The sequence below is a fragment of the Phascolarctos cinereus genome, unplaced genomic scaffold (genome assembly GCF_003287225.1).
Source record: "Phascolarctos cinereus isolate Bilbo 61053 unplaced genomic scaffold, phaCin_HiC Scaffold_726;HRSCAF=1367, whole genome shotgun sequence".
Taxonomy (NCBI): domain Eukaryota; kingdom Metazoa; phylum Chordata; class Mammalia; order Diprotodontia; family Phascolarctidae; genus Phascolarctos; species Phascolarctos cinereus.
Window position 1 is genome coordinate 235,615,863 of NW_027556098.1, and position 15,292 is coordinate 235,631,154.

The 15,292-nt window shown below is 37.0% G+C and overlaps 1 pseudogene; it reads left to right on the plus strand.

The window, feature by feature from the left end:
• The first annotated feature begins 13,250 nt into the window (after positions 1-13,250).
• LOC110220775 (rho-related GTP-binding protein RhoF pseudogene) lies at positions 13,251-13,900 on the plus strand (annotated as a pseudogene).
• The last annotated feature ends 1,392 nt before the right edge of the window (positions 13,901-15,292 follow it).

Sequence of the window (15,292 nt, forward strand, 5' to 3'; positions counted from 1 at the left end):
GTTTAAAGGACAATATACATACATACATACATACATACATACATACATACATACACACACACACACACATATAGTATAGTGTAAAATATTCATGCATCATCAACATCACCACTGCATTGATTGCTAAACATCTGAAGTGGAAGCAGGGATCCATCAACAACTCAAAAGATTAGAGGTACTGGGCTTAGTCACCACTGTCATGGTACTACCCAGGTGATCTTTGACATTCCTCTTTTCTCTATTCCCTTTATTGATTTTCCCCCTCTTCTCCCTAGTAAGTGAGGATGTTTCTTTTTTCCCCCTAAATTATTTATTTTTAGTTTTCAACATTCACTTTTATAAGATTTTGAGGTCTAAATTTACTCCTCCTCCTCAACTCCTTCCTCCCCAAGATAGTGTACAATCTTCTATAGGCTATACTTGTACAATCATATTAAACATCTTTCCACATCAGTCATGCTGTAAAGAAGAATTAGAACTAAAGGGCAAAACCATGAGAAAGAAAAAAACAACAAAAAGATAAAAATAGTATGCTCCGATCTGCATTTAGACTCCATAGTTCTTTCTCTGGATGTGGACAGAATTTTCCAACATGAATCTTTTGGAATTGTCTTAGATCCTTGCATTGCTGAGAAGAGCTAAGTCTATCAAAATTGGTCATCACACAATGTTGCTGTTATTGTGTACAGTGTTCTCCAGGTTCTGCTCACTTCACTCAGCATCAGTTCATGTAAGTCTTTCCATGTTTTTCTGAAGTTGGCCTGCTCATTCTTTCTTTCTTTCTTTTTTTAAATATTTGTTTTTAGTTTTCAAAATTTACCTCCATAAGACTTTGAGTTCCAAATTTTCTCACCCTCTGTCCCTTCCTCCCACCCTGACAGCATGCAATTTGATATAGGCTCTACATATACATTGATATTAAACATGTTTTCACATTGGTCATGTTGTAAAGAAGAATTAGAACCAATGGAGGACTCACAAGTCTGCCTGCTCATCATATGTTATGGAACAATGGTGTTCCATTACATTCGTATACCAAAACTTGTTCATCCATTCCTCAACTGATGGACATCCCCTTAATTTCCAGTTCTTGGCTACGACAAAAAGAGCTGCTGTAAATATTTTTGTACATATGGGTCCTTTTCCCTTTTTATGATCTCTTTGTGATACATACCTAGAAGTACTGCTGAATCAAAGGGTATGCACAGTTTTATAGCCCTCTGAGCATAGTTTCAAACTGCCCTCCAGAATGGTTGGAGAGGATGTTTCTTTCAAGCACTATGCTCAGTTCTCTTCTTTTTACTCTATCCCATGGCAATATCATTTATTTCTCTCCCCACCCCATCCCTTGCCCTGCTCCTCCCCATCTGTATGATCATTTCTACATAAGATCCTAACTCTCTATTTTCTGTTGCAACCTCACTCTTGAGTTTTTGTCCTACATTAGTAAATAACAGCTGGACATTTTTACCTGGATGTCTCACCAATCTTTTATTTTTTTGCCTTTTAATTTATTTATTGTTAGCTTTTATCCTTAATCTGCCCTCCCTTTTATCTACCCCCCCATATCCACTTACTCCTTCTGTTTTCCTGTGGGGCAGGATAGATTTCTAAACCCATTGCCCGTATATCTTATTTCCCAGTTGCATGTGAAAACAATTTTTAACATTTGCTTTTAAAACTTTGGATTCCAAATTATCTCCCTTCCTCCCTCCCCACTCATGCTCATTGAGAAGGCAAGCAACTTGATACAGGTTATACATCTGTAGTCATGCAAAACGCTTCCATAGTAGACATGTTGTGAAAAACTAACTATATTTCCCTTCATCCTATCCTACTCCCTGTTTGTTCTATTCTTTCTTTTGACCCTGTCACTCCTCAGAAGTGTTTGCTTCTTATTACCCCTCCCCCAATCTGACCTCCCCTCTATCATCCCCCTGCTCTCTTATCCCCTTCCCCTATTTTCCTGCAGGGTAACATAGATTTCCATACCCAATTCAGTGTGTATGTTATTCTCTCCTTAAGCCAAATCCTATGAGAAAAAGATTCACTCATTCCCTCTCACCTTCCCCCACTTCTCCTCCAGTGTAAAAGCCTTTTCTTGTCTGTTTTATGTGAGATAATTTACCCCCATTCTACCTCTCCTTTTCTTAATCTCCCAGCATAATCCTCTCTTACCCCTTAATTTTATTCTCCAGATATCACCCTCTAATCTTCAACTCACCCTGTGCCTTCTATGTATATATGTATGTATGTATCTATCTATCTATCCATATACTTTTTCCCTCCAACTACCCTAATACTGACAAAGGTCTCATGAGTTACAAATATTATCTTTCCATGCAGGAATGTAAACAGTTCAACCTTAATAAGTCTCTTATGATTTCTCTTTCCTGTTTACCTCTTCATGTTCCACTTGAGTCTTGTATTTGAAAATCAAATTTTCTATTCAGGTCTGGACTTTTCATCAAGAATGATTGAAAGTCCCCTATTTCACTGAATGGCCATTTTTTCCCCTGAAGGATTATACTCAGTTTTGCTGAGTAGGTGATTCTTGGTTGTAATCCTATCTCCCCTGCCCTCTGGAATATTATATTCCATGCCCTGCTGTCCCTTAATGTAGAAGCTGCTAAATCTTGTGTTATCCTGATTGTGTTTCCACAATACTTGAATTCTTTCTTTCTGGATGCTTGCTTGCAATATTTTCTCCTTGACCTGGGAACATTGGAATTTGTCTACAATATTCCTAGGGGTTTTCCTTTGGAGATATCTTTCAGGAGGTGATCTATGGATTCTTTCCATTTTTATTTTGCCCTCTGATTCTAAAATATCAGGGTAGTTTTCCTTGATAATTTCTTGAAAGATGATATCTAGACTCCTTTTTTGATCATGGCTTTCAAATAGTCCGATAATTTTTAAATTATCTCTCCTGGATCTGTTTTCCACGTCAGTTGTTTTTCCAATGAGATATTCCACATTGTCTTCTCTTTTTTCATTCTTTTGATTTTTGTTTCACAATGTCTTGATTTCTCATAAATTCACTAGCTTCCAATTATTCCATTCTAATTTTTAAGGAAGTATTTTCTTTTATATTTTAGCATTTCTTTTTGGTGTAGGAAATAATTTCCTATCTCATAACTGATTTATATTCTACATTGTGTTCTTTTCTGATCTCTTTGTGAAAGCCCTATGAAAGAGTTATAATCTAAACATAGCGTTTAGAGGCCATGTGTAGCCTCGAGGCTGCAGGTTTCCCACCCCTCATCTAAACTTTAAATAATTATTATACAATTATAGATTTAGAGCTGGGAGACACCTTAGAGGCCATCAAATCCACCTTCTTCACTTTACAGATCAGGAAACGAGTCATAGAGAGGTTAAGTGACTTGCCCAGGATCACACAGTATTTAAAGTGTACTCAAACCAGGTCTTTCTCACTCCAAGTTCAATAATTTATCTATTATATACCAACCTGTTTATAACTATGTCTTGGTGCACCAGGGTGGGAGGTTTTGTCAACTAAAAGTGTTAAGAAAATAAAATCTAACTCCCTTTCACTCCCCTTCAGACCATGCTGAAGCTTCCAGAGCAGAGGGGCCTTTTAGTGGAGAAGAGTATGGATGCAATGCCTCAGCTCCTGGGGCCAAGTGAAATGGTTTGTATTTACATAAATATGAGACAAGTTTGATGTTCTCAGTGCACTTGCAATTTCTATGGGCAGACAAGTCTAACATAAATGGAAAAAAAATTGGGGAACAAACTGGACTATATATAATTAGCTGGTAAATTTTATGATGAAATTTATGCTGTTAGTAAGTTTTGTAATAGATGAAAATTGTCATAGGAATTTATAATAAAGAGAGGTAAATTTGGCCAAGAGCACTCAGAAATGTCCTTATAGAGAAAGCAAAAATTAAGCTAGATCTTGAAGGATAAATATGATTTAAATATGTAGAAAACGGTAGGGTGAGAACATCACAATTGGGAAGAAGCAATAGAGGAAGGCATGAATATGAAAACAAACATTCCATCAGAGGAAAAGAAGATGAACTTTACTAGAGCAGAGGGTTTGTTTTGAGATACAGTGGAAATTTATAATGGATAAGAATGTCCCAAATCAGACCATGTTTTGCATTCAATCCTACCATTCATTTTGACCATCTTCTTACTCTGTGAATCATAAATCAGAACTATCACTTTCAGGAAAGGACATATTCCTTCTGTCTTCCCTCACCATCCTGTGACTTCCCAAACAAAAATCCCAATCCTTGGTGTTGTTTCCCCCTATTAGAATTGAAGTTCTAAGAGGTCAGAGACTAACCATATCCCCAGCACTTAGCATAGTTCTTAGCATATATAAAGCACTTAATAAATGTTTTTTTTTTTTGGTTCGTTCATATATATAAACAGAGGAAAGCCTTTGGATATTCAGAGAATGTGTAGCTGTTATCAAGATAGAATGTGATTGGAAGACAAAACCTTAGTTTCTAGGATTACATTAAAGAGTATAATTACATTTAAAATTATCATTCACCATTCAATGTTCAAATGTGAATTAATACATGATTAATAGTGTGTGCTAAATTGAAACCTTAAAGCATGCTGGAAAATAGCTTTTATTCCAGGCTATGAGTGAAAATGGGTTGAGAATATGGATCTTAGAATCTGGACTGGGAGGACTGGGAAATGCTGAAATAAAGGGTAGATGTCAGAATCAGTAGGCAGCCAGGCTAAGGGGGAAATAGGTGTCATTGTTTCCTCAACTGTAAAATGAGAATAATAATGATAATGTTAATAATGATAGTAATAACAATAATAGTACCTACCTTGCAGGATTCTTGTGAGGATCAGATAAGAAATTCAGATAAAAAAATCACTTAGCAGATGGTAGGTACCGTATAAATCCCTATTTTCTTTTTCTTCCCTGTTGCAGAGTCAACTGGGAAGAACTCTTTGCAGTTTAAAATGAGGAAAATTTGTGTACCAAAGGACAGAGATCATTAGATCAGAACCACATAGGGAAGCCAGAGATTGAGCATATATGAATTTCCAACCATCCAGGGCAGGCAACATGTTGGATAGTAGGAAGGAAGACATACAAATGCAAAGTAGGAAGACAGATACAAAGTATGCACTATGACAGATAATCAAAAGTCTAAGATAGTAGTCAGGTACCCTGAAAATCACAAGAGCTGAACTTTCTGAATTTTCCTAGGGTGCTTCTTATGAATTTCTTTGTTATTCGCTTTACAAACTACTTTGCTTTATACTTATTCATTTCTATATTATTTCTGTTATCATAGAATATGAGCTTGTACAGGGCAGAGACTCTCATTTCTTTCCTTTAACTATCTCCATAGCCTACAGCATTGTCTCTGGCACATAGTAGATATTTAATAAGTGTTTAATGAACTGCATTGAATTGCCTCCTAAACTTGTGCCTCTTTCTGACTTCACTAAATTCTGTTGGTGGCACCAATGTCATTCTGTCTCTATATTCGTGATCCTGAGGTTGTTTTTGACTCTTCCCTCTCCTTTGACACTCATACCTAATCTGATTCTGCTGAGTGCTTGTCAGGAATATCTTCTATCTATTCACTCTTTTCTATTCTCACTGTCACCATTGAATATTGGTTCTCATTACCACTGTCCTAGACTTTAGCAACAGCCACTTTATAAAGTTTTCCTCTTTTTCCTCTCTGTTCTCTAACTCCCAATCTTCATAGCTCTGGTAGAATAATACTTTTTACCTATATATCTGATCATATAATTTCTCTGTACAAAAATATTTAAGAGTTCCCTAATGCCTCCTAAGCAAGGTCCTGATTCCTTTATCTGGTATGCAAGGGCCATCACAACTAGGTTCTACCCTTCCTTTGCAACCTAATCTCCAATTACTTCATTCTAGATTACATCCAAACTGGGAAACTCTCTGGCCCCAAATACATAGCATACCCTCAGTACTCTTGGACTTAGAATATTTCCATAACCTGGAATGCCCTTTCATCATTTCTTTTTCATAGGCAGAGTGTTCCAAAAGTCTAAGTGCAATTTTAAGCTTTAGTAGCTGAAAATTATTAATAGTTTTAGTAGTTTAAAATCTTCAATAGCAAGATTTTTCAAATAACCTGAATGTGGTAGCAGAGGAGAATGCAGTACATGGAACTGTGGATTGCTATTATTTAGAGCTAACTTTCCTTTTAAAATACATAATACATTTTAAAATTTTATTAATTTATTTTGATTTATCAACAATCACTTCCATATGCTTTTGAGTTTAAAATTTTTCTCCCCTTCCTCCCCCCCACCCTCCCCAATGTGGCACACAATCTGATACATGCTATACATTTACATTCCTATTAAGCATATTTTCCCATTAGTGAAGTTGTAAGTACATATTCTCACTAGTGTTTTGCTTTTGACCACTGCCTCCCTCAATCCCTCCCTCCCTTTCCCTTTTCTTCTCCTTTAGCCTTACTGCTTCTTCCCTCCCTTCTATTCCCCCCTCCCTTTTCTTTCCCCTTTTCCCTCCTACTGCCTATAAGACAAGTTAGGTTTCTATACTTAACTAATTATGTTATGCCCTTCTTGAGCCAAATCTGATGAGAGTAAGGTTCAAACAATGCTCACCCCCCTCCCTTCTTTCCCTCTGCTGTAATAGGATTTTCTGTCTTTTCCTGTAATGTAGTTTACCCTTGTCTGCCTCCTCCTTCCTCAGTACATTTTCTAAGATCAGACTAATCCACTTACTTGGATCCATTTAACCCACTTGATTAGTTTTTTTTTTATCATTACATGAAAGTCAACTAATATACACCCCCTTTATGTATACTCCTTTGACATGGTGTAATAATAATACAGTTCTCAAGAGATGCAAGTGTAATCTTCCCTTATAGGGATGTAAACAGTCCACCCTTATTAACAACATATTGTATCTTTCTGTCCCATTTACCTTTTTATGTCTTTCTTGAATCTTATACTTGAAGACCAATTTTTTTGTTGAGCTCTGGTCTTTTTATCAGGAAGGCTTGGAAGTCCCCTATTTCATTGAATATCCATTTCCTTGAAAATCATGCTCATTTTTCAGGGTAGTTGATCCTTGGCTGTAATCCAAGCTCCTTTGCCTTATGGAATATCATGTTCATGCCCTGGTCTTTTAATGTAGAAGCTGCAAGGTACTGTGTAATCCTGACTGTGGTTCCATGATATTTAAATTGTTTCTTTCTGGCTGCTTGCAGCACCTTCTCTTTCATTTGGTAATTTTGAAATTTTGCTATTATATTCTTTGGTGTTGTTAATTTGGGATCTGTTTGAGGTGGTAACAGGTGTATTGTTTCTATGGTTATTTTACCTTCTGGTTCTAGGACTTCAGGGCAGTTTTCCTTTATGATTTCCTGAAAGATACTGTCCAGGCTCTTTTTTTCATGATTTTCAGGTAGTCCAATAATTTTTAAATTGTCTCTCCTGGATCAATTTTCCAGGTTGGTTTTTTTACTGATGAGATATTTTATGTTTTCATCTATTTTTTCATTTTTTTTGTTTCTGTTTGACTGATGCTTTCTCTCTTATAGAGTCATTAGTTTCCATTTGTCCAATTCTAGTTTTTAACAGATTGTCTTCTGTTAGTTTTTGTACTTCCTTCTCTAATTGGCCGATTGTATTTTTAAGGGATTTGTTTTCTTCAGTGTACTTTTTTTTCAGTTTGCCAGTTGTTTTTAGGGACTTGTTTTTTCAGTTACTTTTTTTCCAATTGGCCAATTGTACTTTTTAAGGACTCTTCTACCTCTCTCACTAGACTTTTAAAATCCTTCTTGAGCTCTTCTAAGAAGGCTTTTTGAGCTTCAGACCAGTTCATATTCCCTTTTGATGTTGCAGATGTGGGTTTGTTGACAATGTTGTCCTCTTCAGAATTTCTGTCTTGATCTTCACTCTTCTCATAATATGAATCTATGGTACATTTCTTTTTACTCATGGTGTTTCTTTATTCCCTGGCCTTTAAAGAGATTGAGCTCTCCTGCTGGGGAACAGAGGGCACTGACCCAAGCTTCTTGTGTTGGGAGCCTAGGTCTTCGTCACTAGCTTCATGTTCTGAGGCCTCTTATATTGGCAATCAGAGGCTGTAGAGTTCTGGCAGCTTACCTCGTGTTGGGCTGGAATCAGCAAGGCTGGGACTTTTGGAAGACTATAGGTTTGCTTTCTTCAGCTCCTGTCAGATGAATGCTGCAGGGTGCTTATCTGCCTGGGGCACTTTGTAGTGCTGCTTCACTTATTTTTGCTGAGGCACTGGGAGACCCATTTGCTGGGCTGCTGCACTGCTGTTCCCTGTCTTTCTTCTAGTTCAGCTGCTCCAGGGTTTATTTTTTATTATTTTTTTTTCCTGGGGTTATATTTTCTGGGTTTTCAAAGGTTGATAGGGGAGGGTGAGAATGACTACCTTTTTACTCCACCATCTTGGCTCCTAGAAGTGGAAGTCCCTACACAATACATTTAACATAAAACTTTCAAAATTAGCCTATTTTACTTTGATTCTTTCTGTCCGAGATTCTGTTATGCTTCAGGAGGAGGAATATCCCTAGTTCCCTATCCTTGTCACACACAACTGCAAATGAAAAAAAGAAAAAGAAAACTCTATTAGCAAATGTATATACTCAAGCAAATTAAATTCCCACATTAGCGATGTCTGAAAATTTATGTCTCATTCCGCATGTTGAATCAATTATCTGTCTGTTAGTACAAGGGTAGCATATTTCAGCATCAGTCCTCTAGAATCATGACTGGCTATTTTATTTGTCAGAGTTCTTAAATCTTTCAAACGTTTTTGTCTTTATAATATTTTTGGTACTGTATAAATTTTTCTCCTTGTTCTATACACTCCACTCTGCATCAGTTTATATGTCTTCCCAGATTTCTCTAAGCTACCCCTTTCACCATTTTCAATGACATAATAATATGCTGTTACATCCATATAATATAATTTGTTCAATCAGTCTCCAAATGATGAGCACCTTCTTATTTTCCAGTTCTTTGCTATGACAAAAAAAAAAGAATTGTTATGAATCTTTCTGTAAATATGGGTTGGTTCTTTTTCACCTTTCTTTGTCTTCTTTAGAGTTCTAGCCTATTAGTGATTTTGGTGGGTCAAGGGACATGTTAGTAGGTTAATAACTTTGGAGACATTGTTCCAAATTGCTTTCTAGAGAAGCTGAATCAATCCCTAGCTCCAAGAGCAATGATTTAATGTGCCTGTTTTCCACTGTCTCTCCAATGTTTGTCATTTTCCATTTTTGTTATTTTTGCCAATCTGATGAGTGTGAGGTTAAACATTAATGTTGTTTTAATTTGCATTTCTCATTTCTTATTTGGAGTATTCATCTCATATTAATTGTTGATATGTTGGATTTCTTCCCTCAAAAACTGATTTTTCAAATACTTTGAGAATTTATCTGTCAGGGAATGGCTTTTATTCTTATATATTTATAAAAATTTCACATTGATAGATCTTAGACATCAGATCTTTATTGGGTAAACTTGTTCCAAAGATTTTTTCCTAAGTTAATAATTTCTTTTCTAATTTTATTTTCATTGATATTACTTGTTCAATAAATTTTCAATTTTATTAATTTTGTAATAAACCCATGTAGTTCTATATAGCAACCATTTGGTATTTCAATTAGTACAGCACTGTATCTATAAATTAATTTAGGAAGCATTGTTATTCTTATTATATTAGCATGACACAAACACTAAAAATTAATTCCTTTCTACCTGTCTTCCTTTGTTTCTGTAAAGAGTGCAATTATACTCATATAGCTCTTGTATTTGATTTGGTAAATGGATATATGCTACAGTAATTTTTCAATGGAATTTCTTTTTCTATCACTTAGGGGTTTTGTTGGGTATAAATATAAATTGTTGATTATATGTATTACTTAAATCTTTAGAGTTATCTAAATAAAATATATCATCTGCAAAAATAGGACATTTTATTTCCTTTTTGCCTATATTTATTTTCTTAATTTCCTTTTCTAGTCTTATTGATATACTCAATATTTCTAGAACCATACTAATATGATAGTAACAATAATAATGCACATCTTTGCTTTATTACTGATCTTACTAGAAAGGCCTCTAATATTTCTCCAGGAGAGATAATACTAGTTCTTGATTATAGATAGGTACTATTTATTTTAGGAAAGGTCCATTGATTTCTACGCTTTCCAGTATTTTCAACATCAACAGGCAATCTATTATATCACAAGTTTTTCCTGCAACTATTAATATAATCATATGCTTTTATTATTTTTAATATGATAAATTATGTTTTTAGTTTCCATACTATTCAAGCAATCCTGCATTTCTGGTTTGACTTTAATATGACTAGTGTGTAAAATCTTTTTAATATGTTCTGGTGGCCTCTTTGGAAATATTTTATTCGGTATTTTGTATCAGCATTCATGAGAGATATTGCTTTGTATTTTTTATTATGAGAACTACTTTCCCCTCATTTTAGGCATCAGGAGCGGATTTGTCTTATTGAAAGCGTTTGGTAGGATGTTACCTGTCACTATTTTTGGAAAACAATTATGTAAGATTGGAGTACATTGTTCTTTGAATGTTTGATAGAATTTACTTGTAAATCTATCTGATGCTGGGGTGGGGGAAAAGATAGAGAAGTTCTTTTATGCCTTCTCCAATTTCTTTTCCCTGAAATCAAGTTATTTAAATTTTTGGCTTCTTGTTCTACTAATGTTTAAAAATATTTTTATGAATATTCACCCATTTTGATTATGTTATTCTTACTGGTATAGGGTTAGATGAAATAATTTCTAATAATTTATTTTGTTTTCTTTTCATTTATTGTTTTCATTTTTAATATTGACAGTTTGGTATTTCTCTCTTATTTGTCATAATAACTATTATAATATTGATATAATAAAAACTACTCTATTATGTTAGTTTAAAAAAACAGTTCACAGTATTATTTATCATTTCCATGGAGGGTTTTGTTGGTATTTTCGGTTTTGTTTCAGAGATTCTATTATATTTAATTGTTTTTATTTATTTTAAAAATATTTTAGTTGCGTACCAAATTCATTTTTGTTTTTCCTCCATTTTCTTGAAGAAAAGATTAGCAATATGACTTTTCTCTGAAGGACAACTTCCGCTGCATGCCAAAAGTTTAGATACTTTTTCTCATTCTCATTTTCTCTAAGGAATTTATCAGTTATTTCTATCATTTGTTCCTTAAACCACCAATTCCTTAAGATCAAGTTATTTAGTCCCCTTTTAAATTTTATTTATTTCTTTCAATGCTCATTATTGGCTATAAATTTTGTTGTTATGATCAGTCAAGGATATGTTTAATATTTCTATTTTTCTTCAATTGTTTTAGAGGTTTTTATTCCCTAGCAAATGATCAATTTTTGTAAAGGTACTGTATGCAGCTGGTACATATGTATATTACTTTGAATTCCCTTGTGGAAATATCCAGAGATCTATCATGTCTAACTCTATTTAAATTTTCTAAAATTATGTTCAGGTCTTTAATTTTGTTATTGTTTATATTTTTGCTAGATTTGTCTAGTTCTAAGAGAGACACATTGAGGTTCCCAACAGTGAGGGTTTTACTATCTATTTCTCTATATAATTTTATTAATTTTGCTTCAAATACTTGGATGCTATGCTATTTCATGCATATATAATAAGCATTTATGTCATTACATTATTTATGTTACCCTTAAGCATAGTGTAGTTTCCCTGGTTGTCTCTTTTAAGTTATCAATTTTTACTGTTATCTGAGACCACAATTTCTATCTCTGCCTTTTAAAAGTTTACCTGAGGCATAATAAATTCTCTTAGTCAACTCATTTTATCTATCTGTGAATCTTTATGTTTTAAGTGTATTACAAATGGTACATTGTTAGATTTTTGCTTTCTAATTTATTCTGTTACTTTCCTCTACTTTATGGACAGGTTCATTTCATTCACATTCCTATTGAATTTCCTTCTCCTTATATAGAAGATAGCAAAAGAAGTGAAGGAGGCAAATACCAGAAATTCAAAAAAATTTTTAAAATTTTTTTCCCATTTTATTTATTTATTTTTAATTTATTTATTGTTAGTTTTCAACATTCACTTCCACAAGATTTTGAGTTCCAAATTTTCTCCCCATCTCATCCCTCCCCCAACCCAAGATGGCATGCTTTCTTAATACCTCTTCCCCTAATCTGCCCTCCCTTCTATCTCCCACCCCTTTTCTCATCCCCTTTCCCTTCCCCTTCTATTTTCCTGTAGGGCAGGATAGATTTCTATACCCCATTTCCTGCATTTCTTATTTCCCAGTTCATATGAAAACAATTTTTAACACGTGTTTTTAAAACTTTGGGTTCCAAATTTTCTCCCTTCCTCCCTGCCCGCTCACCCTTATTGAAAAGGCAAGCAGCTCTATACAGGTTATACATGTGTAGTCATGCAAAACACTTCCATAGTAGTCATGTTGTGAAAAACTAAGTACATTTCCCTTCATCCTATCCTGCCTCCCATTTGTTCTGTTCTCTTTTTTGACCCTGTCCCTCCTCAGAAGTGTTTGCTTCTGATTACCCTCTCCCCCAATCTACCTTCCCCTCTATCATCTCCCTGCTGTCTTGTCCCCTTCCCCTCCTATTTTCCTGTAGGGTAACATAGATTTCCATACCCAATTGAGTGTGTATGTTATTCTCTCCTTTAGCCAAATCCTATGAGAGTAAGATTCATTCATTTCCTCTTATCTTCCCCATTTCCCCTCCACTGTAAAAGCCTTTTCTTGTCTGTTTTATGTGAGATAATTTACCCCATTCTACCTCTCCCTTTCTCCTTCTCCCAGTATAATCCCCTCTTATCACTTAATTTTATAATTTTATTCTCCAGATATTACCCCATCTTCAACTCACCCTGTGCCTTCTGTCTGTCTATCTGTCTGTCTGTCTATCTATCTATCTGTCTATCTATCTATCTATCTATCTATCTATCTATCTATCTATCTATCTATCTATCTACCTATCTATCCATCTGTACATACATACATATAATTTTTCCCTCCAACTGCCCTATTAGTAACAAAGTTCTCATGAGGTACAAATATCATCTTTCCATGCAGGAATGTAAACAGTTAAACCTCAATAAATCTCTTATTAGCCTCTCTCCTAGCTTTGGGCAGCCCGGGAAGCCTCAGTTCTCAGCCTGCGCGTCCTGGGCCCAGGCGGTGGCGGTCCATGGCAGACCCCACACCCCCAGCTCTGGCCGCGGCCCCGACGCTGGCCCAGGCCCCCGGCAAAAAGGAGCTGAAGATCTTGATCTTGGGGGACGGAGGCTGCGGGAAGACCTCGTTGCTGATGGTTTACAGCCGGGGGGGCCTTCCTGGAGCGCTACACCCTTCTGTCTTTGAAAAGTACACCACCAGTGTGACCCTGGGCACAAGGAGGTGGTCCTGAACCTCTATGATATAGCAGTTCAGGAAGACTATGACCACCTTCGTCCCCTGTCGTACCAGAACACTCACTTTGTCCTCATTTGCTACGACGACGTCATGAATCCCACTAGCTATGACAATGTGCTCATTAAGTGGTACCCTGAGGTCACTCACTTCTGCCACGGGACACCCATGGTTCTCATCGGCTGCAAGACTGACTTGAGAAAGGACAAGGAGCAGTTGCGGAAGCTACGAGCTGCTGACCTAGAACCCGTCACCTATGCCCAGGGTGAGAGTGCCTGCCAACAGATGAAGGCAGCCCTATACCTGGAGTGTTCGGCCAAGTTCCGTGAGAACGTGGAGGATGTGCTCCGAGAGGCCACCAAGGTTGCCCTTAGTGCCCTCAAGAAGGCCCAAAGAAAGAAGAGACGGCCCATCTGTTTGCTGCTATGATGGGATTCCAGGTCCTGGACAGCCCTGACGGGCTGGGCCACCCATCTTGGTCTCCCCAGTCTCCTATGGAGCTAGTGGCTGGGGAGGGAGGGGGGAGGGTGATGCCAGTGCAGCTCTGGGAAGGAAGGACCCTAGATCCCATCCCCAGGGGACTCCTTTCCTAGCTCTGAGTCAGTGCAGATCTGCGAGATCCCCAGAGCAGGGCACAGAGTGCCTCCCATGGAACACACAGCCCTGAATGACTCCCAACCAGTCTCTTGGGTTTGGCCCTCATGCTGAAAATGGCTACCTGGCTCAGGCCATCAACCCACATTCACTAATTAATAAGCACTTAGTACCAGGCTCTGTGCTAGGTGTTGGGGTTACAAAGATAATGAAACCCTACCCTCAAGGAGCTCCCATTCTATGAGGCCCTGGGGAAAAAGGAGCCATTGCTTAGGTCCCAGTGTCCGAGTCCCACCTGTTAAGCGGGCCACGTAGGCAGCTCTCTTTTCCCCTTTTATCCCAGGGAGGTGGGGGGGAGGGAGTGGTCAGCCAAGCCCTCTGGGCTAAGCACAGGACTGACCCAGGGAGAATGTGAGAGGGAAGCCAGACTATCACTTGAAGGATGAGCCACTTGGAGAGGCTGACGCCCGTCACTGACAGGATGGACAGCGGTCGAGATGGATTTTCGCAGAGATCTTCCTGTTCGTGTACAGGTTGGACTAGCTGACCTCTGAAAGCCTATCTCACCGAATCTGTTAGTCATCCAGCTGACGTACAGGATGCCTGCTGTCAGAGGCGAGCCTAACAGAGACTCTGGAATTCCCAAAACCCCTTTCTCACACCATCTTGGCCACATTCAGTTTGACATTTAAAACCACCACTGGTACAAAAGAAAAAAAAAACCTCTTATTATTTCTTTCCTGTTTACTTCTTCATGTTTCACTTGAGTCTTTTATTTGAAAGTCAAATTTTCTATTCAGCTCTGGTCTTTTCATTACAAATACTTGAAAGCCCTTTATTTCACTGAATGACCATTTTTTCCCCTGAAGGATTATACTCAGTTTTGCTGGGTAGATGATTCTTGGTTGTAATCCTATCTACTTTGGCTCTGGAATATTATATTCCATGCCCTCCAGTCCCTTAATGTAGAAACTGCTAAATCTTGTGTTATCCTGATTGTGTTTCCACAATACTTGAATTGTTTCTGGCTGCTTGCATTTTTTTCTCCTTGACCTAGGAACTCTGGAATTTGGCTACAATATTCCTAGGAGTTTTCTTTGGAGATCTCTTTCAGGAGGTGATCTGTGGACTCTTTCCATTTCTATTTTGCCCTCTGGTTCTAAAATATCAGGGCAGTTTTCCTTGATAATTTCTTGAAAGATGATGTCTAGGCTCTTTTTTTTGATC